General features: G+C 40.2%; 1 long non-coding RNA gene across 6 annotated transcripts in view; it reads left to right on the top strand.

Annotated features, from left to right (window-relative positions):
- The first annotated feature begins 12,411 nt into the window (after positions 1–12,411).
- Positions 12,412–24,121, top strand: part of LOC105482357 (uncharacterized) — a 204,357-nt gene continuing 192,647 nt past the window's right edge. For 3 of the 6 annotated variants that reach the window (XR_011624528.1, XR_011624526.1, XR_011624529.1), the window contains exons 1-2: positions 12,417–12,729; positions 19,295–19,392. This is a non-coding gene — a long non-coding RNA (uncharacterized lncRNA). Of the gene's footprint in view, positions 12,730–19,294; positions 19,393–24,121 lie in introns of all 6 variants that reach the window. The other 3 variants (XR_011624525.1, XR_011624530.1, XR_011624527.1) reach the window with 3 other exon arrangements.

The raw sequence follows: 24,121 nt of genomic DNA, 5'->3' as shown, positions 1-24,121 counted from the left end.
CTGGCTAATCAAAAAACAAAATTAACAACCCAAGAGAAAAATAAGCCAATAATATGAACTAGTCCAAAGAAAAGAAGTATTAACAGTGTTAACATAGAAAAGGATGCTCAACTTTCCTCACAATAAAAAATAGAAATTCTCAAAAGTGAGATTTTGTTTTTCACTTAGCAGATTTGCAGAGTTATAAAAAACTTGATAATACTGGAGAGACGGCCACTTGTATACTATTGTTTGGAATTTAAATTGGTGTAATTTTTTGGGCAATAGAAACCCAAATTTCCAGCATACCTAAAATTGCCAGTCTTCTTGTATGAATCCATCCTACAATTATGCCCATCTATGTATACAGTGAGTTTTGAATAGCAAAAACTAAGAAATAATCAAAATGCTCATTGGTGGAAAATCTGTTTAGTAAACTTAGGGATGGCTTACCATGCAAGATATACAACTGTGAAAAAGAATGCCTCTGTCCGTTTGACTTCCGCCCAAGTCACCAAAAGGAATGATTTGCCAACTCTATTACATCTTTAAAAAATCAGCATTCACATAGTATATACAGCTTTGCTTTAATTTTTTCAAAAGGATATATTGGAATAAGAAAATGTGTGTATGTGTGTGTGTGTGCATGTGTGTGTGTGTATAACGTTGGAAGAGAGAAGTGTGTCTGATTTTGACCTCAGCCTATGACCAGGTCAGTATGGAAAGAGAGAGAAAGAGATATGCATGTCCTTATAAGCACATGTTCTAGGAAGTAGTGAATGACATGAAGGATTCAGTAGCTTTTATGGTCAGGAGCAGGGAGGTGTGGGAACAGGAGATCAGGGAGTTGGGGAGGATTAATCGGATCATGGAGATGAGGTAGTCAGAGAATCAGTGTGTCCCGCTGGGTCATGGCTCTAACAAAGCCAAGAGCAGAAGCTCTTTGTTTTCTGTGAAATAAACAGTAAACACTGTGCTAGGCACTGGGGTAGGGATATGAGGAAGCATAAAAAGAATAAGAATTAGTCATTATAGTCTAGTAGGAAAAACATTAAATTCAAATAAATATTAAATATCAGAATATAGTATAATAATATTTATGTATCCATCAAATTAAAATATCCTGTGATGATCTCCTGGAGTCTAAATCTGTCATCAGGCCTGTGGAGTAAATCTCGCTGATATTCTTTCATTGGCTCCTCACAGCTACCTTTTAAGGAAGTCTCGTTACTCCGGTTTTACAGATGGGATTCAGAGAGGTGAAATACTATTTTTTAAAGACCTTAGAAAGTGGTCTCAGGATCTGGGTTTATGTGAGGGAGAGGCATGGGTGCAGTAGAGTAAAAAAAAAAAAAAAAAAAAAAGATTTTAGCTATGGAGAGTGGATTTTAGATACCACAACCATTCCAAAAGGGGATTCATCATCTTACCTTAAACATGCTCATTTCCCGCATGCTCCACCTCAACAAACTTTTTTTTTTTTTTGTACCTTCTATGAGCCGAGACCATGGTTCTAAAGGATGGGGATGTGATGGTGAATGAGATAGACATATTTGTCTTCACTCATGCAACATTTTAGAGGGGAAGACAGAGAATAAGAGAGTAACAAATACACAAGCAATGCAATTTAAGGTTGGATAAGTGTGGGGTTTGTTGTTGTTGTTGTTGTTGTTTTGAGATGGAGTCTCACTCTGTCTCCCAGGCTGGAGTGCAGTGGCACAAGCTCGGCTTATTGCAACTTCCACCTCCTGGGTTTAAGCGATTCTCCTGCCTCAGCCTCCTGAGTAGCTTGGATTACAGGTGCCCGCCACCACGCCCGGCTAATTTTTGCATTTTTAGTGGAGAGGGGGTTTCACCCCATGTTGGTCAGGCTGGTCTTGAACTTCTGACCTCAAGTGATCCACTCACTTCAGCATCCCAAAGTAAAGCAGAATAAGAGACAGAAATGGATGGTGGGGCTTGGGGTGGTGGTTGAGTATTTTAGTGAGCCTGGACAAAGCCTCTCTGAAGGGGAGATGTTTGAGCACAGATCTGAATAAACTGAGAGTGAATCATGGGACAATGTGAGATAGAGTAGTACTAAGCAGAGGACGATCAGGGCCAAGGCGGTGAGATGTGAGTTGGGCCTGAGTGCCCGTTATTGAAGGAGTGGCAGGGGCTTCCACATGGCCAGGGTGGGGTGGGTGAGCCCGGGTGCAGGGAATGGAAGCCAAAGGGGTGGGCAGAGGCCAGATCACATAAGGCCCTGTGACGCACAAGGAGATGCTGGAATTTTAGCCCTCAGGAAGCGCTTGGGAAGTTTTCGGCAGAAAAGAGATGCATTCTGATTTATGTTTAGAAAAGAGGACTTTGTTTGCAGGGGAGAACAGAGATATGCCAGGGTGGCAGCTGGGAGCTCTTAGGGGACGGCTTTGGGAGGTATTGGGGCAGTGAGGTAAAGACCAGTGGCTGTGTACTAGGGGAATAATGTATAGGATTTTCTAATGGATTGGCTATGCAGAGAAAGGAGAGAGGTGGATAAGTATGAGGTTGACTCACAGGTTTTTGGCACGAGCCGCTGGATGGTGACAGTTGTAGAGGTGGAGAAAACTAAACCATAATACCTCTCTGCTTAAGCTCTTGCTGGTCTCACACCACCTGCAGACTCCTCTAATTGGCTTACAAAGCCCCCACCCACCCACCGTGACTGAGTCCTGCCTAACTTTCAGACTCTCTCCAGCCTCTCGGTTCTCTTACCTGTGTCTCTAGCTACACCTGTTTCCCCGCACACCATGCTGCTTCTTACCTCTGTGCCTGTGCACGCTTCTCAGCCCCCCTATCCCTCATGCCTCAGCTCAGATGCTACTTCCTCCAGGAAACAGTTTCTGATTTTCCAAGTTCAGATAAGCCTTCTCCTCCAATTATGCCTCTCTGATGGGCTGGGTTCTCCTTGAGGGCAGGTACCATATGTCACTCAATTTTGCATCCGCTGGGCCTACCACAGTGCCTGACACATAATAGGCAGTGCAAATAGTGTTTGGTAACTGAATGAACAAATGCATGCTGGTATGTGCACAGTACTGGGTAGTTTCTGGTGTTAAATATTACATCTGAGTATGTTTTTCAAAAGTATTTAGATGTGCAAAGGTGAAAGGAAGAGTTAACTAGACACTGTTAGGTGTGCATGTGGTGCTTCTGAATCCTGATCTTTTGCATGCTGAGACCACATCTGGAACCACCAGGGACACTAAATTGCCTCTGTAAAGGCTTTGCTGGAACGAGTACGGGGGATGCAGGGACAAGGATCTTAGGTATAAAAATGAGAGGAGTAAGTGCAGGTGAGGGGTAGATCTGCCCTCCTTTTTATGTTTCCTTGATAATGTTCAGCCCCAAGGGACATTCCTCAGTCATCTCCTGGTCTCCCTGTCCCTTTAATTCTGCTCATAGTCCAGACCATGCTCCAAGGTACGTGATTAATGCCCTTTCCACCAACCCCTCCCTGTCGCCTTTAAATGCGGCCACACTACCACTCACCTCACCCCGACAGAAAAAAATACAGTCCTGTCACAGTCTTGTGGCAAGCTAGATCTTCCAGCATTAAATCACCATTAGGGACCTCTGTGAGTTTGATAGCAGCTTTAGCTGTTGGTTGTTTTATTTCTCTCCCTTTTTATCCCATTTCAAACTCAGCTAAAGCTTTCCTGCTATCAGCAGTAGGACTGCTGCAAAGACAAACCATCCACACCCTCTCCTCCACAGGCACACCCACACTCCCTAATTAATCTGAGCGGAGAAGTGTGGAGGACTTCCAGGCAAAGCCTCTTCCAGGCAGAGCTGCCCTGGGTGGTTGAGTACTGGCAGGGGAAGAGAGGATGATATGCCTGATCGTTAACCCGGTCGGCATCTGCATAGCCATTTGTGAAATGCTTTCACATCAGGTAACTCATTGGATGTTAAGAGGAATCTTGTTAAAAGAAATATTTATTATGCCCATTTTAAAGGTAAAGAAACCAAGGTCCAGAGGACCAAGGACCACTTAACGGAGACCTCAGGATGGAACACACGGCCTGTAACTAGGAGACTGGAGATCCTGAGGAACTTTTCATATTGTGAGGGGTTTGTTGTTTCTCGAGTCTTCTGGACACATGGCAGGTTCTGAAGTTAGACACACTCGGTTCAAAGCTTAGCTCTGCCATTTACTAGCTAGGTGACCCTGAGGAAGTTACTTATTTATCCCTTTACCAGTTTTCTAGTGCCACAATAATATTGCTTGACAAACAACTTCAGGACTTCGATGGCATACAGCAATAAACATTTATTTTTGCTCAAGAGTCTAGGGGTTGGCTGGGTGAGTCTGTTGAACCTGGCTGGGCTCCCTTATACTTCTGCGGTCAGCTAGTGAGTCAGCTGGGGGCTGGCTGGTTGAAGATGATCCCAGCTAGTATGACTCATCCCTGCTCCATGAGCCTCCACAATATAGCAGCCTTGCCCAGGATTTTTACATGCAGTAGCAAAGTTTTAAGAGAGGCAAGAGAAGCAGGCAAGCCCTCTCAAGATACAGACTCAGAACTAGCACTGGTCTCAGAGCTCAGAACTATTGCTTCTACAAAACTGTTCTGTCCAAAGCAAGTATGAGACCAGCCTTGATCCAAGGTATGGGAAAATAGGCTCAATCCTTTGATAAGAGGAGCCACAAAGTCACCAAAGAATGTGCCTATGGGGTCTTTTAAATGGGACTGTTACTATAACTGATCTCCTAAAAGCCCTGAGCTCTTTGGTTAGCTTGATTTTTAGAAATAGGAGTTAAAATACTACAGGTCATATGGGGACATTGTAGGAATAAAATGAGCAATATATATTAAGTGCTTAGCTTAGTGCCCGGTGCATAGCACCTATAACAAGTACTCAGGGTGGTAGCTCTTAGATTTGTTATTTTGGACTGCCATTCTAGAATAAGGATCCTCTTTCCTGCCCCAATTATGTGGGACTTTTTTCAGTCTCCTCTTACTTATTTAAAACACTTTTGCCTAGAGGGTAATGCCAGTACATCAAGTTCTTCCCACAATACTCTGCTGTAGATTGAAATTTTGTATGAAATTTACTTGGATGCAATTTCAGGGACTTTAGTTACCAAATGCTACCATGCACTTTATTCTAAAAAGGTTTCACATACAAGATGGCCAGGAGGCATGGGCAGTGTGGAGGGAGGCTCTGGCATCCTCTGGATGACTTTCCTATGCTAGTCTTCATGACAGTCAGCTGCCAGAACAATCTGTCCATATGTCTCTTAAGTTCAGATATACCTAGATTTGACCTGTCCATGTTTCCAATGGAAGTCACATTGTTGCCCCTCTTAAATGTCTGTGGAGCTGGTTTACTGTCTGAACTCTGACCAGGATAGGAAGGTGGTGCTTTGCACTTAGGCACTTCCTTAATGTACTTACTCTGGAGAAAGTATTAGCTAATTCTGCTTCCAATTTGGGATTTTAAAATAAAAATAAATGGCATTTGAGAAATAGCCTTCTGTCCTTCCTACTTCCAATATAGAACATCCACCATACATGAAATGAATCTTAGAAGACTGAAGGAAATAAGAGCTGAGCCCTGCCCTTGGGGGATCTATTGTAGGGTAGGTATGAAACTATGACATGATGGCAAATGTGATCAGAAAATGAGGGGTGGGGCCTATGAGATTTAGGGAGAACTTAGAGGGAAAGACTGGGCTTCTATGGGGGTGATTAAGAGAGACTTTGAGCTGTCCTGATGAATAAATAAGAGGGTTCCAATAACTTTTTTTCTTATATGAAATTATGGAAGTTTTTATTTAAGAAATTAAGAAAATATAAATGAAAGAAAGTGAGGGTCATATTTTATGGCAGATGGTGTTGGTTGATTAATATCTTTTTTCTCCTTCTTAGAAACTTAGCCTTAATTACATTCAGTGCAACAATGTGCTGCTAAAAGAATACATTACCCAGAATGCTTTGCAGCCAGTTATCAATACATTGGCTATGTAACTAAATTCTGAGCTATGTAAGTTAAAACATTGTGTGGGACTTCCAGGAAGACTCTATAAGGGAAATGGCTTCACTAGGAAGTTTGGTCCTTTTGTCCTTCTCTAGTTTTTCTTCTTGATGCCTGGGACATGAAGGTGATGGCTAAATCTCTAGCAACCAGAGTGGACCAGGAAGTGATTTTGATGATGCCTATATGTATTTAGTCAGAATGGACCAGGTTATGCTATAATAACAAACAGTCCCTTAACCTCAATGATTTTCTATTTCTACCTCACCTAAATATCCAATAGACTTCAACAAAGAACCTGTGCTAACTAGAGTCACTCCATCACCCAGACTCATGGCAGCTTTCTCTCAACATGTGCTTTTAAAATCACAGTAGTAGGTGGAAGGATGTATAATGGATTGGCATTGACTCTTAAAGCTTCTGCTTAGAAGTGATTCATGTTACTTCCCTTTATAGTTCATTTGTCAAAGCAAGTCACATGACACACCAACATTCAAAGGGGAAGAAAGTGAAGTCCTATTGTGTTCCCAGAACGAGGGAAGAAAAAGAGTATTAGTGAACAGAAATAATGACTTCAATACTATGTGCTATGATGAAGAGCAGGAAGTTAGAATGTACTTGAACTCCTAATGACTTTGTGAGTTGCCATCCCAGACTTCTTCCACTTGAGAGAATAAACCCTCCTGTGTTGAAACCATTGTAATTTGGGGTTTTCCGTCTCATGGAGCCAAATCCAACAGTAATGAATTTATTTTTTCCCCCATCCTTTGGTCATAACCACAAATATTATTTTGATGAATGTACTGGAAAAGAATGTGTATGAGTCTTGGAGTACCTGCCCTGCTTTCTGCCCCATTTCAGAGGAGCAGCCTCAGCACTTCCTGACCTCTACAATTCCATGCTCTGTCATGCAATCATGCCACCCTGCATACAACTGGTTGGATCAGTACCAAAGGCACCAGTAATGGGCCGAGTAGCCCACTGGCCATGAAGTAGCCTGGCCTGAGAGGTCTGTCCAATGCAGGGGCTCTGTATGAGGTGATGACTAAGTGAGTGAATCAGACCCTCTTACTCATATCTGGAATTTGAGACACATACCAGGAAAAAAAAAAATGCTGAGAGGGAAGCAGAAGCTGAGAAGTTACATTACATGACTATAACAATATTGCAATTTTGAACAGTGTGTAGGATGTTGTGTTCTCTGTGAGATCTCCATGTTGGTTCCAAGAACTTCCCTGTTTTTCCTTTCTTCTGTGTGGCCTTATAATAAACTCCTTATATATTAGTCTGTTCTCACGCTGCTATAAAGAACTGCCTGAGACTGCGTGATTTATAAAGGAAAGTGATTTAACTGACTCACAGTTCCCCATGGCTGGGGAAGCCTCAGAAAACTAACAATCATGGTGGAAGGGGAAGCAAACACGTCCTTCTTCACATGGCAGCAGGAGAGAGAAGTGCAGAGTGAAGCGAGGAAAGTCCCTTATAAAACTAGCAGATCTTGTGAGAACTCACTTACTATCATGAGAACAGCATAGGGGAAACTGCCCCCATGATTCAATTATCTCTACCTGGTCCTCCCTTTGACAACGTGGGGATTATTACAATTTAAGGTGAGATTTAGGTAGGGACACAGAACCAAACCATATCACCCTATGATGTGATAAAAAATTAGATCCTAACCAACAGTGTGTGTCCTTCTCTCATCTGTTTTTATTTATGTTTTATCTATAGGTGATTTTTTATAATGGTACTTACTTTTCTCTTTTACTTAATAGTATATCATGACAATCATTCCATGCCTTTACTATTCTTTAAAACAGCACATGAACTGGCATGTAGTATTCCATTGTACAGCTGCATGTATGTAATCAATCCCCTAATGTTGGACATTTATGTCATGTGCCATTTTGTTTGCATATTTGCTTTTGCTTTTATATACAGCAGCGAAGTCAGCATTCTTGAAGCTAAATATTTGCATGTATCCATGACTTTTTTTTTTCTTAAAGAGAGAAGGTCTTTTTATGTTCTTTGGGCTGGACTTGAACTCCTGGGCTCAAGTGATCCTCCTGCTTCAGCCTCCTGAATAGTTGAAATGATATTTTTATAGGTAGGAATCTGTTTGGCAGATATTGAGTGATAAAGGGGACATTTCAGAGCAAGTGTATGGCACAAAAAAGCACAAAGTTGTGAAGTTAGGAGAATATAAAGTATGTCATCAAATAATCAAATTTTGCTAGTGTTAGGTAGGTATAAGAAGACAGTGGCCAAATTATTGATAGACTTGAATGCCAAGCTAAGGTATAGCCATTAATAAGGGCTGTTTCTTAATATTTGGAAAGAAAACTTGGAGTATTACAAAGTGACTCTCTTATCCTCTCCAAGGCTGGTGGTAGTGTTAAACAGAGGATCAGTAGAGGTAAACGTGGCCCATTTCACACTATGTGAGCTATAGAAAACAATGCAAAATCCCTTTGTACTTGGTATTGTGCTTTGTAAAAAAGTAAAAACAAAAACATGTGCCCTAGAACTTAAAGTATAATGATGAAGAAGAAGGAGAAGAAGAAGAAGAAGAAGAAGAAGAAGAAGAAGAAGAAGAAGAAGAAGAAGAAGAAGAAACAGAATACAGTGAAAAGTTCTGATATTTAGAAGGTAGAACTACTAGAAAAATTATTGTATGAAAGCTATGAGAACAACATAATTCTGTGTGAACCTGTGTATTGGTACCACATACCCCCAAATCTGTAAAAAATACATTGTATTGAACAAAATCTAAGATGCCACCAATTGTAAGATGCACTGTTATTTTGTGTGGCAATAAGGAAGAAATATTGTTGCCTATTGTAATTGGAAGATGCCACAAACAGTAAAATGCACCTTGATTTCAGTGTTGCTAAAAAAAAAAAAAATACTATGCTTTTAAGGAGACTTTATCAGTGTGGGAAGTCTTATGACAGATAAGTCAGGGGTGTTCAATCTTTTGGTGTCTCTGGGCCACACATAAAATACACTAACATTAACAATAGCTGATGAGGTAAAAAAAGAAAATAGCAAAATAATTCATAATGTTTTAAGAAGGTTTATGAATTTTGTTGGGCTGCATTCAAAGCCCCCATCCTGGGCCACATGTGGTCCATGGGGCACGGGTTTGACAAGCTTGCTCTAAGTAGAGATAACTATCACAAATTAATAATACTTCTTCATACTGTGTAAACCTTTAAAAATATTTTTTAAATATCTGTATATATTTTTTAAATGTATGTACATTGTTTTATTGAATCCCCCATAAAGCATAGCCAAAACAGAACATAAGCTTCCCATTTTTCAGATGAAGAAACTGATGTCAGGTGACTTAAAGAAATAGACCGTCAGAGCTACCACACTTTTCAAGGTCACCTAAGCTCAGCTCTGCATTTTCTGGTGGTGAGGGTGAGACTTAGCTTAGCTATTAACTGTCATTGCACAGCTCTTCTGTGAGAGGTAGGCCTGTGCCTGCTTCTGATTTCACATCCCGTTTCCTTTCCCCTTCACTGTGATGTCATCCAGCCAGTTAACAGCAGAGTCCATGTGAAGGATCAAGTGGGCTGACTTCAAATTCAGTGTTTTTTCCAATACCCAAGTGGAAAAACTTTCCTTCTTCAAGGACATCTTAGACTTTAATGTGCATGAGAATCATCCAGGGGCTTGTTAAATGTGGACTTTTCCCTTGCCCTACCCCCAGACACTCTAATTCAACTGGCCTGGGGTTAGACCCAGATACATATTTTTAAAATAAGCTTCAGGTGATTATGATAAAGATGGCATACAGAGCACGCTTTAAGAAATACTGTCCGATTTCAATCTTGAAATCGGCTTTGTCCCCTTTTCAAGGGGGCCTGCTCTTTGAAAAGCAGCTTCAGCCCCGCCTTGTTGTAACCCCTTATCAGTTCTATGTGTTTTGCAAATTGCATTTGCTCTTCATTTATGGACAAACCAGGTCAGCACTGCCAGGCCAATAAGAGCTGGATTTTCCCTAGCCTCATGCATCAGTGACATATTTGCCAATCTTGGCCCAGTTCCGACATCCCTGCAATCGGCAATGGTTGATGAAGATGCAGGATACACATGACTCGATTTGCAGAGAGCCGGCTAAGCTTTCAGGGAAGTCAATAAGAAAAATCTCATTTTGATCTGCAGATTGGACTCATTTGATTTGGAAGTCACTGGTGGCAAAAGAAATATGGGGCCCAAGGATGTCTCTTCAAGTCCCTCTGTGACTGTAATCACTCCTAAGAAGCAGTATTCTCCACCTATCTCCTCCTCCCCTCCTCTCTTCACAAATTCAATGTGTCAGCTGATGGAGAGAGGAGAAAAAAAGCAATAATCGCTCTCAGGCTCTCTGATGATTCCTCTATCTCACTCTCCACAGACTAGAAAGGGTCAAAACAGCACCACAAACCATTCACCAAAACTATTCGCTACACGGCTCCTAGGAAACCAATCTTGCCTCTGTGACTTCTCACCCAGGTCTGTGACTTTCAGCTTGAAGAGGTCAAAGGCGAAAAAATAAATACATCATTATGCCTTGTGAAGTAACTCTTGGATCTGAGTGCTTCATGGGCTCATGTGCATGTCAAGATGTTTAAATCTCTTCCGAAATATCTCTTGACTCCATCGAGATCTATTTATTCTCCCTGCCATTAACCAAATGTTTTCTTTAGATTTATTCAGTATCCTCCTTCCCAGTTTCCCTGCTTCTCACATTTACCCTTCAAATCCACTATCTACATAGCAGCCTGGTGATCATCGCATCTCATCCCTTGTTATTACCCTTTGGTGGCTTTGCGGCATCCTAAGGATAAAGTCTAAACCTATTTGGTCCAATGCAGTAGCCACATGTAAGGCTGTGGAGCACTCAAGATGTGGTGATTCAGAACATAGATAAGCTTAAATGTAGCCATTAGATTTCAAAGATTTAGTAGAAAAAACAGTTGTAAAATATCTTATTGATAATTTTGTATTGATTACATGTTAAAATAATATTTTAGATAATTGGGTTAACTGGAATATATTACTAAAATTAGCTTCAGTTGTTTCACTGTACTTTTAAAATGTGGCTACTAGAAGATTTAAAATGACACATGTGTCTCACATTGTATACCTATTGGACAGCACCCATCTAAACTTTGACATGGCTTGCCTTCATCCCATTCCATGCCCTCTTGCAGCCTCTGCTTTGGCCATATGAATTTCTTCTAACCTGTTGAACTAATCAGTTACCCTCCTGTTTCTGGGCCTTTGGTAGGCAAGTGTTTCCTCCCATCACCCTCTTTCACTAACTCTTACTCATACTTCAGTATGTCTTCTCAAAGTCACTTTTTAGATGTTGTATTAGTCAGGGTTCTCTAGAAGAACAGAACTAATAGGATAGAGGTATATATAAAGAGGCGTTTATTAAGGAGCATTGACTCACATGATCATAAGGTGAGGTCCCACAATAGGCCGTCTGCAAGCTGAGGAGCAAGGAAGCCAGTCTGAGTCCCAAACCTCAAAAGCAGGGAAGCCGATAGTGCAGCTTTCAGTCTGTGGTCAAAGGTCCAAGAGTCCCAAAGCTGAAGAACTTGGAGTTTGATGTTCGAGGGCATAAAACATCCATCATGGGAGAAAGATGGAGACCGGGAGACTAAGCCGGTCTAGTTTTTTCACCTTCGTCTGCCTGCTTTTATCCTGGCTGTGCTGGCAGCTGATTAGATTATGCCCACCCAGGTTGATGGTGGATCTGCCTTTCACAGTTCACTGACTCAAATGTTAATCTCCTTTGGCAACACCCTCACAGACACACCCAGGAACAACACTTTGCATCCCTCAATCCAATGAAGTTGATGCTCAGTATTAACCATCACAGATATTATTGGTGCCAAGATGTTCCTTGACTCCCTGAGTCTGGCCTAGCTGCCCCTCCTTTGGTTTCAGTAGAATCTCTATAATTTCTCCTCTGTGGAATACCTCCATACTACTTTAGATTTGCTTTTTAAAATGTTATCTCTCTATTCCACTAAATTGCAAGCTCCACTACGGCAAGGGGTATGTCTGTCTTGTGTACCTTTGGGCCCCAGAGTAGAAACTCAATAAACATTTGAAAGTGAATCAAGGCATCTCATTAAATAGGCAAGGAAACTGAGGTCTAGAACAGGGAGGCTTTTTATCTAAGGTCACATAGTGAGTTCATAGCAAACCACCTCAGGCCAGTGCCATTCAGCAGGGTCACAAATTTCTTTCTTTAAATAATGTTTGACATTGGCAGAATCTTTAAAGATGCAATGGACAGAGATTTGTGCTGGCTGCTTTAGTTTTACCCAACAAAGTGAAGCTATCTGATGCAGAAGCAACTGGGATGCCATGCCTGGCCTAGACTGGGTCGTTCTCCAGCTTGACTCTGACTCAAATATTTTACTTCTGGCATTGTGATGTCAGAGTGAAATGTGGACAGAGGAAGGAAGTGACAAAACCATGGAGATCTAAGCTATATATAGAGATAGCAGATCTATAGGACAAGCTGACTCAGAGCTTTGATGTGCTACAGGGGAATTGTCCATGTGGATTACAAACCAGAGGTCATTTCCTGAGATACTGGCCCAGTCATTCCTCATGTTGGCGTGTTTCTGAACAGAACCAAACACAAAGAGCAATTTTTAGCGTGAAACCTCTAGGGCTCTGGTATCATCCTTGGCCATACTTGCACCTGGAAGAAAATCCTTTCTGGTCCTAGCGGTATGTAACCTAGTACATCTGCAAAATGTTCCATGTCGTAGGAAAAAGTGGTATAAGGAGAAATCTGTTTTTGTAAGTTTTTTACTGTAATTGTGTCTAACTTTTTTTCTAAGTAAATGGTATCAGCTCAATGCAGGATAACTGGCAAACAGAAAAGCACAATTAAGGAATATTTTCCCCATAATTCCACCACCCAAAATAATCTCACTATTTATACTGCCTGTGTCTTTTTAATATTCTTCATGTTTATTCACTTATATAGTTTTATAAAAGTAGAATACTACTAATACCATTTAATGGTACTTTCCCTTACATATGTTATAAATATTATAAACAATTTCCTATGTCAATAAGTACTCTATAATCCTATGATTTTTATTGCCTACTTAATATTCCAATATATTTAAGCCCTCCCAACAATCATTCGTTATTGAATGTTTAAATTGTTTCTAATTTTTTAGTATTATAAGTCACTCTACAGGGAATCCCCTTATACGTATATCTCTGGTTATTTCCAAAGGATAATTTGTAAAAGTGAAATTGCTGACTGAAGATAATGCAAGATAAGGCGCAATTCTAAGGATTTTGGTATCTATGTTTAATTAGTCTCCTGAAAGTTTTAGTACAGACTGATTTTCAAAGTTCCCAAGTGTTCTCTGTGCACAAATCCGCTCATGTTTGGAAGCTGTACCATCTGCTGCCATGAAACCCGCTTCTTATTAGATTGATGATGCAACTAAAAGAAAAGGAATTCCAAAAAAAAAAAAAAAGTCAAAATAAATTCTAGACCCCAAGTCATATTGATGCCTATCTATGTCCATTTTTCTCTAGATCCTTAAAAGAGGCCTTTCCCAAAATGCCACATGAGAAAAGAGTTCTGTAGTCAGAAAGGTTTGGACAAAATTGCAACCTCTGTCTCTATGCTAATGCTGGAAAGTCCTGCAGTTAATTTGGGCAAATTAGACTCTGTTTAAATCAGCGTTTCTTTCCTGAGGTTATTTGGCTACCGAACTCTTAAAAAAAAAATGAGCCTACAAATATTCCATGGGATATACTGAGAGAAACACTGGCCTAGAGTGAGCTGAAGGTGGTACATTATGGGGGCTGTACATGGTTTTCTTTTTAGCCCTACATACTTGCCTGCTGGTGGTAGAACCAGATTAGTTTGAGTTCTTTTGTTCATGATCACATGACAAACCACACAGCTTTAAGGTCTGATTTCACACCTTAAGGAGTTTTCCAGTTAGTCAAGACCATTTTCTGATGAGCGAAGACTAGAATTAAAGCTTTACTTGAAAAATTATGTTCTTCTTTCTTCTCCCCCACCACAACAGGTTTGCTTGTGTCTGTGTTACTGCGAATGAAGTGTTCATCTATGTCTCTTCTTCATGTGTAGGAGTGGGAAGCCATTAATGCTACTTGATTAATTTCTGCCAAAACTATTTTAGACTTAGAAATAAGTTAAAAAGATACTTTTTAAAAACCTCTCAGGCCAATTTTTTTTGGAACCAAAGAGGTCAATTCACTATAAAAATCAAACAAATTAAATTGTTTGTTGCCCAATATGTCTGTGTTTCCCAAATATTAGAGTTTTACATTTTACCATGACCTTTTTAAATATTATTTATGTAGTATTCTTCCTTAAACTGACTCAGAGATTTCCTTATTTATCTTCTTTAACTTGTCCTCACAACAATAACAAAAATCTACAAAGCGAAACCGCATATTGGCAGTTTTATCTTTTTCTAATGCATATTAAAATGAACACTTAACAATTCAAATAAAACAATGTTTGCCTAAAATTATCTCAGGTCTTGTGTTAACAAACTTTTTCAGGAAAGGGTCAGACAGTAAATATTTTAGTGTTGGTGGGTCACGCCATCTCTGTCACCACAACAGTGCAAAAGCAGCCATAGGGGGCCTGCATACAAATGGGCATGGCTCTGTTCCAATAAAATATTTATTTACAAAGATAGGAGGAGGGCTGGATTTGGCTTACAGGCTGTAGTTAGCCAACTCCCGCTCTAGATGAGTCAAGGAGCTTATTGATATTTTCACTTTCTAGTTGACTATATTGGTTCATTTTAGGCACAGTCTAAATGCAGTAACCTGAACACTAATTGAATAGCAAAACTTCCTATTTACAATTTACCTCTATTTTCTGAGATAGCCCCAATTTCAAGATATGTGTCTCATATTTGAGGATCAGATTCATCATCCTGAGCGCATGAAATAAAAATCAGGAACCAGCCTCTACAACAAAAGAAATGGCTATGTTAAGACAATCTACTAACCTCCTCTCACCTTCCTAAGAAACTTGCAGAAATGCTCTGCTCAGTGATTTTGCCCTTGCAATATTGTTCTTCATAGGAGGGGGGAAAAAACCAAACCACAACCTAAGCAAACTAGGCTCCTAAATTATTGACACATTAAAATTTAAAATGTTAATTAACAGAGGCTCTTATCTGAGAGAAGCAAGTTTCCCATTAATTCCCAACCCATTGAATCTAGATTCGTGTACATCCATTGGTTGACTGAGTTGTTCCAAGGTTTACCCTAGTGGCCTCAAGATTTACAAGAGTGCCTAAACTCAAACTTCCTAAGCATTACCGAGAGCAAAGCTCACCTTTGCCAGGCTCATGCTTGGGCCATGTCACTGACCTTTATAGACAGGAAGAATAAATGTGCTCGTGTAAATATGATAAGCCTATTTTCACTTACTACTCACTGTTTTCCATCCTAGACATTCACAAGTAATAGTAAATCTAAATAGTTTTTTTTCACATTTATAATGCTTTTCCAAGTATATGGTCCATTAGAGCCTCTCAGTAATTCCAGAAGCTGGGAATTATTTATTCTCACTTTGTAAATGAGGAACTTGAGGTTGAACTGCCAGCCACACTTTAGGGAGAGCCCTTGGGCCATGCTAGGCAATTCTCACCTGTTAGACTAGGCTTGCTAAGTGCTCCACAAGGTGCCTCTTTTTTCCCACTGTGCGCTGCCACATTCTACTCCTCGTCCTAGGTCACACCCGTGGTTCAGACCTTCATCTACCATGGAGGTAGATGCCACTTTCTCTCAAATAATTTACAGTCTAATTGGGATGGACTCATGCAAGGGAGCCTGGCTGAGTCAAAGTCAACCCATCCCTAGAACTGAAACACACTCCAAACTAACTTAACAACTGGTAATATCAACTCCAGTCTCCTGATTGAACTCACATGTCCTCATTCTATGTCTACTGTTTTTTCATACTTTGTAGCTGCTTCTGATCTATAGACAAAGCCAACTAAACTAGTATTGGCGGAATTGCTAAGTCAGCTTTCAGTTACAAAGGGTAATTAGAAAATTAGAATGGGAAATTGTGAAACAGCATACAGTGATGAGTCCATTTTTAAAAAAATATGTAAAACACCTGAATACATTTACCCATAATCCAAGAATATTATAACTTAAAAGCAACTTAAATACTACTTCGTTCATCTCTCATATTCAGTGTAGAAAACATGGGAAAATTTTATCAAGGTAATGATTAACAATGATAAATAGTAAGAATAGTTATCATCTCTTTGACTCTTAACCATGTGCCTGGTACTGTGGTGAATGTTATAAATACATGCGACAGATGGATTTGTTACTCCAACTTGCCGATAAAGCAGTGAGACTTGGAGAGAACAATGGACTTGCCTGACATTACACATGAGTAAGTAGTGGAGATAGTGTGTGGGATCAGGCCATCTGACTGTAGGGCTACCGTTATAGCATAGTTCTCTCAAAAGTAAATCCCAAAGATCTGATAGGAATGGCACCATCCTGTGAAGAGTAAGGTACCTCACCTCTGCCATCTTTCTCTCCCAACCCATCCATGACCCCATGAAGGAAAATGTCAGACAAACCCAAACTGAAGGATGTTCTACAAAGAACCTGTTTAGCTCTTCCCCAAACTGTCAAGGTCATCAAATACAAGAATCTGGTAGTCGGAAAAACTATCACAGACCAGAGGAGGCTAAGGAGTCATGACAACTAACTGTAACATAAAGTCTTAGATAAGATCCTGGCACAGAAAAAGGTCATTAGAGGAAAACTAGGGAAATCTGAATGAAGTATGGAGTTTAGTTAATAGTAATGTATTGGTGTTGATTCCTTACTTTGATAAATGTACCATGGTAATGTAAGATGTTAACCACAGGGAAATCTGGGAAAGGAGTATCCAGGAACTCTTTGTAATCTCTTTGTGACATTTCCGGAAATCTAAAACTATTCTAAAATGTAAAAGTTTATTCTATTTTATTTAAAAGCAAACCTGGACTAGGCTTCAGGTGTTTGATCTCTGTAGGGATCATTGGCATGCAGTCATATAATGGAAACTGGTGTTAAGGATATAGTCTGTGAGAAACTAAGTCAAGTTCAACAAGATGCTGTGGGAAAGTGGCTTTGTGAAGAGTATTTGCATGTGCACATAGTGTGTAGGGAATAGGAGTCTCACCTTGGCTGGGCCTATGGTTGCAGAAGCTTCTGCGTATGTTGCAAAGAGTAAATTACAGATTCACATCCATTAATAGGCATTACTGAATATCTACTCAGTGCCAGACTCATGCTGGATATTGCCTGAAGAATGCAGAGATGAGCAAGGTGCCATCTTCTCTCAAAAAAATATACAGCCTGGTTGGGATGGAGAGGAGGGGAGTGGAGAAAATAAAGCTACCATGGTGAGATCTTAATGTACATTGCTGCTTGATTCTCCTTTGTTTTCAAAATTGGAATGGGCATTGCTTTCTGTTTTTTGGAAAATCAGATTAACTCCTGATTAAATGTAAGGTTTTTGTTTCGTTTTGTTTTAATAACATGTCTTACTCTTGAAAAAGGATGACAGTGAGACCTACAGACAAACTTTTACTCAAACATTTCTTCTTCAGAATTACCCTGGTCCGGAGCTCTGACCCCCTAAAATGGTAGATCTGAACATGTTACACATTAGAGTAACCTGCAGACCTCAGGACCCGCCTCCATGAGCACAATTTTAACTAGTATTAGTGAGGCCGAGGTATTTACATTTTTAAAAGCTTCCTAGGTGATTCAAACGTGCAGTCAGGATTAAAATACCACCAAGCAGGCGCTTTGTCCAGAAAGAGAGGGTTACTGAGTGCACTAGGAGGGAAAAGAAGCTGTCAGACTGGGTCTGGATGAAGAGTTGCATCTGGAAGAGGGGCTTTTGCTGCCCCAGGTGGGCAGATTCCTCTCATCCATGAAAAAATCAGTAAAGAAGACACAGGGGGCTGGAGTGGAAATGCTTGAAGGCTACCAATCTCACCTTTTCTAATCACGAGGCTTTTCAGAACAACATTTAGGAACCACTTTGGCTCTAATTATCAGCACATCCATTGCTCAGCAAATTCCTGGTTTCCCTGCATTTTCTCCTTTGAACATTTCATTGGATTGTTTAGAATCAGCCCCACACCTAAGTGGACACTTCTCAGTTATACACCCGAAAGGTGTGTGAACAACCGGGCTCATCAGCTAAAAAGGAGGCTGACTTCTTGCATTTAAAATGAATGTTGACTGGAAAAGAAGGGGGTAAGGGGAGAAAAAAATCAAAAGTAAAAAAAAAGGCTGACTCAGGCCAACCACAATGCCTATGGTGTAAAATAACATCATTAAGAGAGTTTTGCCAGGGTTGGAATTATGCAAGAGCCTCTTTCAGCAAAATCTAAGTTGCTTGGAAAAATTGTTCTAGAAACTTCTGCATTGTAAGATTAAGAAGTATTGGAAGATCGCTTGAGCTACACATACTTTAGAGTGCTTAAAATAGAGACTGTCAGTACTACAAATAAATTAATGTTACATTTTTAAAGGCTTTAGTGATCTGATAACCACCAGTCTTTTGAGCATGACAGATGTGAGTTCATACCCCAGCCCTTCCACTGGGTAATTTACTTAATTTTTTTGAGCTTCAGTTTATTGCACCTGCAAAATGGGATTAACTATGCCTCCTGGAGTGGTTAAGAGGATTTAATGAGATAATTTGGTGCACAGAGATCAGTGACTTGGTCCAAAATAATGTAAATTGAAAGTGACTTGGATGTGTTTCAAACTGGCCCCTAGCCCTGTGCCTTTCTGTTTTACCTCTAACCCTCTTCTTGACAGGGATGTGAGGGGATGAAGAACTGTTATCATGTGTGTTGTGCCTGTGGCTTAGGAGACTGCATGGACATATGATTTTAGAAAGGACATTAGAAGGTGTCCCTGCTGCCACCCTGTTCCATGAGGGAGAGTATCTGGGGGAATCTGAATATTCTTTAGTGAGAGAAAAGCATGGTGAACCCCTACTCTTACACAACTTGAGCATGAATAAAAAGAGAAATCTTACATTCTTATTGGCACTTACTAATTATTAACATGCTTTCCTCCACATTGTCTCCTGATGGAAACTTGGCAATCATGCCTCACCTTCATCTCCCTGAATCCAACCAGTCCAAAGTCCGTTCAGTTCAGCCTTAGTGACCTTCCTTTCCAAATCCATCTTCCTGAAGCAAATCTCTGACTGTGTGACTTACTCTGATTGCAGGGCTCCTAAAGGCCATCTCTCCCTATGGGGACTTCAGCTTATGTTCTCATCCTTACCTCCTACTCCTGCTCTTCTCTCATGCATTCCTGCAGCCAAACGTAAGTACCCAGTTGTCCTTGAACACTGTTGCAGCCCTCTTTTGTGTGTGTATAAACTCTTCCTACTGGTTCTGTCGTCACCCTCTTTCCAACTATCTGGAAGCAGTACATCCCCAGTGGTTAGGAACACAAGCTCTGGATTGAAATCTGGGCACAACCTTACGAGATGTGTGGTCTTCAGCAAGTTATTGAACCTTCCTCAGCCTTGTGAATAAAATATGCTAATGATACCTAAGTCATGGGGCAGTGGGAAGGATTGAGTGACATTGTACAAGTCACCTGCTCAGCATAGGGTCTGACTTGCAGGAGGCATTCTAAAAGTGTTAACTGCTATCACTATTGCTGATTTCTTCTTATTTTTACTGCTGCCTGTTGAACCAAACTCTTCACTAAATATCGCCTTCTTCAAGGAGGCCTCCTGATAACCTTTTTCCCTAGAGAAGTAATCTCTCCTTCTTTAAGGCCCCCATGGCCCTTCGTAGATCTCTCATGAACTCACTACTCAACGTACTTATTTGTGTCTTTGTCTTCTTCTTCCATTTAGAATATAAATTAATTGATCATGGGATCTTATTTTGATAATCTTTGTACCCACAAGAGCACTTATCACAGATAAAGTAGTAACCCATTTCACATTCGATGTTTGAAGCACAAAGAAAAGGAAGTAATTTGCCCAAGGTCATGTAGCTAGTGCAGGGTAAAACCAGGCTAAAGACCCCCTCAAGGTGTCACCATATTCAAAGATCTTGATCTTAAGCAACGAGTGGGGACCATTAGATTTTATGCCCAAGTAGCAGATGGCAAAATTGACCAGCTGAATGGTGATACTGGGTTGACTGGCTCTATGGGTTATTCATAGAAAGGGGGGTCTATAGATGAAAGCAATTTTAAACCTCAACTTGTGTGAAACTCAAGTAAAAATCAGTTATATTTCAACAAAACACTGATCAAAATGCCAAAAATGGTTTAATTTTTTAAAAGCACATGCAACTTCTTTTAATTTGCTTGACTGCTCAAGCCAGTAAAAACAGCAAAAGCAGTTTATTCAATGAAAAACACCCACACCCTTACTGTGGTTTGTTGAGCCAAGTTGGCCAGCCAAACAGACAGTTAAAACTGTCAACCAGGTGTGGATAGTGTCTCAGAAGGAAATGCTAAAACAAGCCACTAGCAAAATGCTTTAATGTTTAAGAATATTTAGAGTGTGCAGTGAGGTGTCTGGCCAGAAAAACTATTGCTAAGCAAGCCCAATGGAGTGGGAAGAACATTTGCCTTGGAGCCTGAAGACCTTCTAAGAGAGTCATGATGGAACCCCTCCTTTTCTCTATAATTCTAGGCTGTCTCCATCTAGTAAAGTGGTCTGGGTGCCTTTTAGCGACTCATTGGTGGAGGGAGGTTTCAAGGCTCCTAAAATGAATGACTGAGAGTTATTTAAATAATTTGGAAAGACACAGATCTAGGACTTCAACCCTCCGTTAAAATGATGAAGGGAATGGTTTTTCTGGGCCCAGAGAACAGAAGACCCCAGAACGTGCTCAGATTCAGATGTTCCAGGTACAACATTGAACCTTGGGAAGCAACTTTTTCAGTGAATTAAAACACACATACGCAAACACACATACCCTAACTATAATGTGGGCATTCAGGGCACTTTTGCCATGAAGCAAATTGAACATAGCATTGAAGAAAGACCTGTTGAATCTTCAATAGGAACTTGTATTGGCAAGGAATGCAGCACCCAGAGCCCGGTGGGATGTAGTTTATGCTGGGACAATGAACTTTATATAGTAGTAGGGCCTTCTAGCCTCAGGAAGGTACGTCAAAGTTTTGGATCCACTATGCAAAAAAGACCAAGGATGACTTGATCTTAGAAGCCCAGATCAGGGGAAAATGATGGTCAGGAAATAAAGAGACTGGTTTCTTCCTAGTCCAGCCATGCAGTTCCATGCATATTGCACTAAGACAAGGGGGAGATCTTACTAGGAGGAATGTTATTCATACCTAAGTTTATAAAGCTAGACATCCAGTTACTGGCGACTTTTCAAAATCTCAATTAAATCCAAAAAGACAGATGATAGATAGATGGCTAGATGGTAGGTAGGTAGGTAGATAGATAGATAGACAGAGAGAGAGAGAGAGAGAGAGAGAGAGAGAGAGAGAGAGAGAGAGAGATAGATAGATAGATATAAGCTAAGGGTAGAATACACACCTGTCTAGAAATGAGGACAAGCCTGAAAGAAGAAAGCCATTAGAAAAGCTACATAATTGATGTCACTTCTAAGCCTATCTTTAATGAAAGAAATGAAGAAAATGAATTTAGTCAATTAGAAAGTAATGAAGACCTTGCAAAAATAACTATTGACAAAAGGCTGGTAAGGGAATTCTTCAGTAATATGAACATAACACATACTGTACAAATCAGCAGGTCAGGGCAATATGCCTCCTAGGAGAGTAAAGGCGTTGATACATGCCTATGTGATTTTGGGTAGTTACTTCTTCATTTAGCAAGCAGAATTGTGATCTGAGATGAACCCAGAAGCCAAACAAATGGAATTCTAAACTGCAAAACTAGAGAGAAGTCATATAATGGTAATTATTCAGTCCAGGCATGGCTGGTTCCTATCAAGGGGACTGGGCATGAAGGAGGGATATCTTAAACCAAAAATACACAAAAAAGATTGCAAAGGGCAGGCCACAATCTATTAAGGTAACGTTGTGGTATATTCACCTGTTTTTATAATCAGAATATTAGAAAATAGCATAAGTCATTCCAGATAAATAGTTCCTTCTTTAGATTATCAGAGGGGAAGGCAGTGTGCCACCTTCTTATCAGAGTGAAGGACAAGGACACCATTTCTTTTTTCTTGCATATCCAGCAGGAAGAAAAGATACAGAGCTGAACTTCTATGGGACTGGATTTCATAAATGCTCACTTTCAAAGCTAAGTGTGTGTGCATGCATGTGTGTGCATGAACACACATGTACATTTGGTAGGGAATGGACTTTGAAAGAGCCTGGATGTTCATCTCCTGACAGATGAAGAATACGGGTAGTGAATATAGGCTTGACGAGATATTACAGATGTTGGTCCAGGACTTTGTTTGATTTTAAGCCTATGAGAACTCAGAAAAGATATTAACCAGACCATTAAGAAATGATACTGTGGAATGTTAGAACTGAAGAAGTTTTAGGAATCACCCAGTTCTGTCTTCCTAACTGCTTGCTAGGCCCAGAGACATTAAATCCCTCTTTAAAGCCAAATAGTGTGTCAGTATCACAACCCGAACTAAAACTCTACTGAGATACAGGGTGTGGCATGGTGGCTAATGCCTGTAATCCCAGCACTTTGGGAGGCTAAGGTGGGAGGATCACTTGAGGCCAGGAATTTGAGACCAGCCTGGCCCACATGGTGAAACCCCATCACTTAAAAAAAAAAAAAAGAAAGAAAATTAGCCGGGCTTGATGGTGTGCACCTGTAATCCCAGCTACCCGGGAGGCTGAGCCAAGAGAATTGCTTGAGCCTGGGAGGCAGGGTTTACACTGAGCTGAGATTGCACTACTGCACTGTAGCCTGGATGACAATCCAAGACCCTATCTCAAAACAAAAAACAAAACCAAAAACCTCTATTGGGGTAGGATGGTCTTCCTGTTATACTATTCCACTCCTTGATGATGCCAGTCCACAGCACCTGGTGCTAACTACCAGACTAAATAAATAACTCCAGAGTTAAAAATAATAATAAGAGATTCCATAGGAGGAAAAAAAGTGAAAAATTAGCTATCTATAGAAAAATAATTCAAATTGGATAGTCTTCACTGATGAACAGATGCCCCCACAAATAAGCATGCAGAATGAATGTAGAGGTAGCTTATTCTTTTTTAAATCATTTGACAAAGAGAAAGGAGTCACTGGAAATGGGTGTAAAGGGTATCACTAAAGGGGAAGGGCAGGTTTGTCAGACCATATTGGTATCCCACGCTTTTATTTTGGAAACATTCTGGGTGAAGGAAAAAAAAATCCTAGACATTGGAGTGATTCCAGAGAAAACTGGCACATAATTAAGGGAATGGAGTAGAAAAACTGATTTATAGAGGGAATTAAAGTAACGCATTTTTATGGCTTTGTCACAAATAAGGGCATGTCTTTGACATATATCAAGGACTTTAATTGGAATAATGAGTTAATCCAGGGAGACATGATTTAGGCATGATATCAGAGGACAGAGTAACACGATGAGATTGGGGAATTACCTGAGGAAACGATGAAATTGTCATCTTCCCCATGAAAGTGAGACAAAAACAGAACAATTAGGAAGATAGTGCTTAACAGTAATTTTATATAAAAAGATTTAATTTTTCACTTTTGACACAACTGAGCCAGTAGAATTATGCTTTCCATGTTTCCTTAATTTTTAGAGAAACTTTAACTTAAGATGCATCATCAATTTAATAGCAGCTATTATGTGGAGGGAGAAAACACTGCGTTAAATGTACAGGTTGATTGCAATCTTATGTCTCAATTTGAAAAATGTTAAAATGTGAAAAATATATTCATTTTAGAATTGAAGAACTACAGTAATTATTTAGGTAATATATGTCTTCAACCCTGGGATAGGATATACTTTCTGCAAGTTCAATTTCTGATAATTTTAGGGCTGTTTGTAGAGCCTGACATGATTGTGGATATACCAGTCAATTTCCTTGCTGTGTCCTCATCCCTTTCTCAGAG

This window comes from Macaca nemestrina, chromosome 6 (genome assembly GCF_043159975.1).
Source record: "Macaca nemestrina isolate mMacNem1 chromosome 6, mMacNem.hap1, whole genome shotgun sequence".
Classification (NCBI taxonomy): Eukaryota; Metazoa; Chordata; class Mammalia; order Primates; family Cercopithecidae; genus Macaca; species Macaca nemestrina.
The sequence above is the reverse complement of the archived record's forward strand: the minus strand, read 5'-3'. Positions and strand labels throughout refer to the sequence as shown.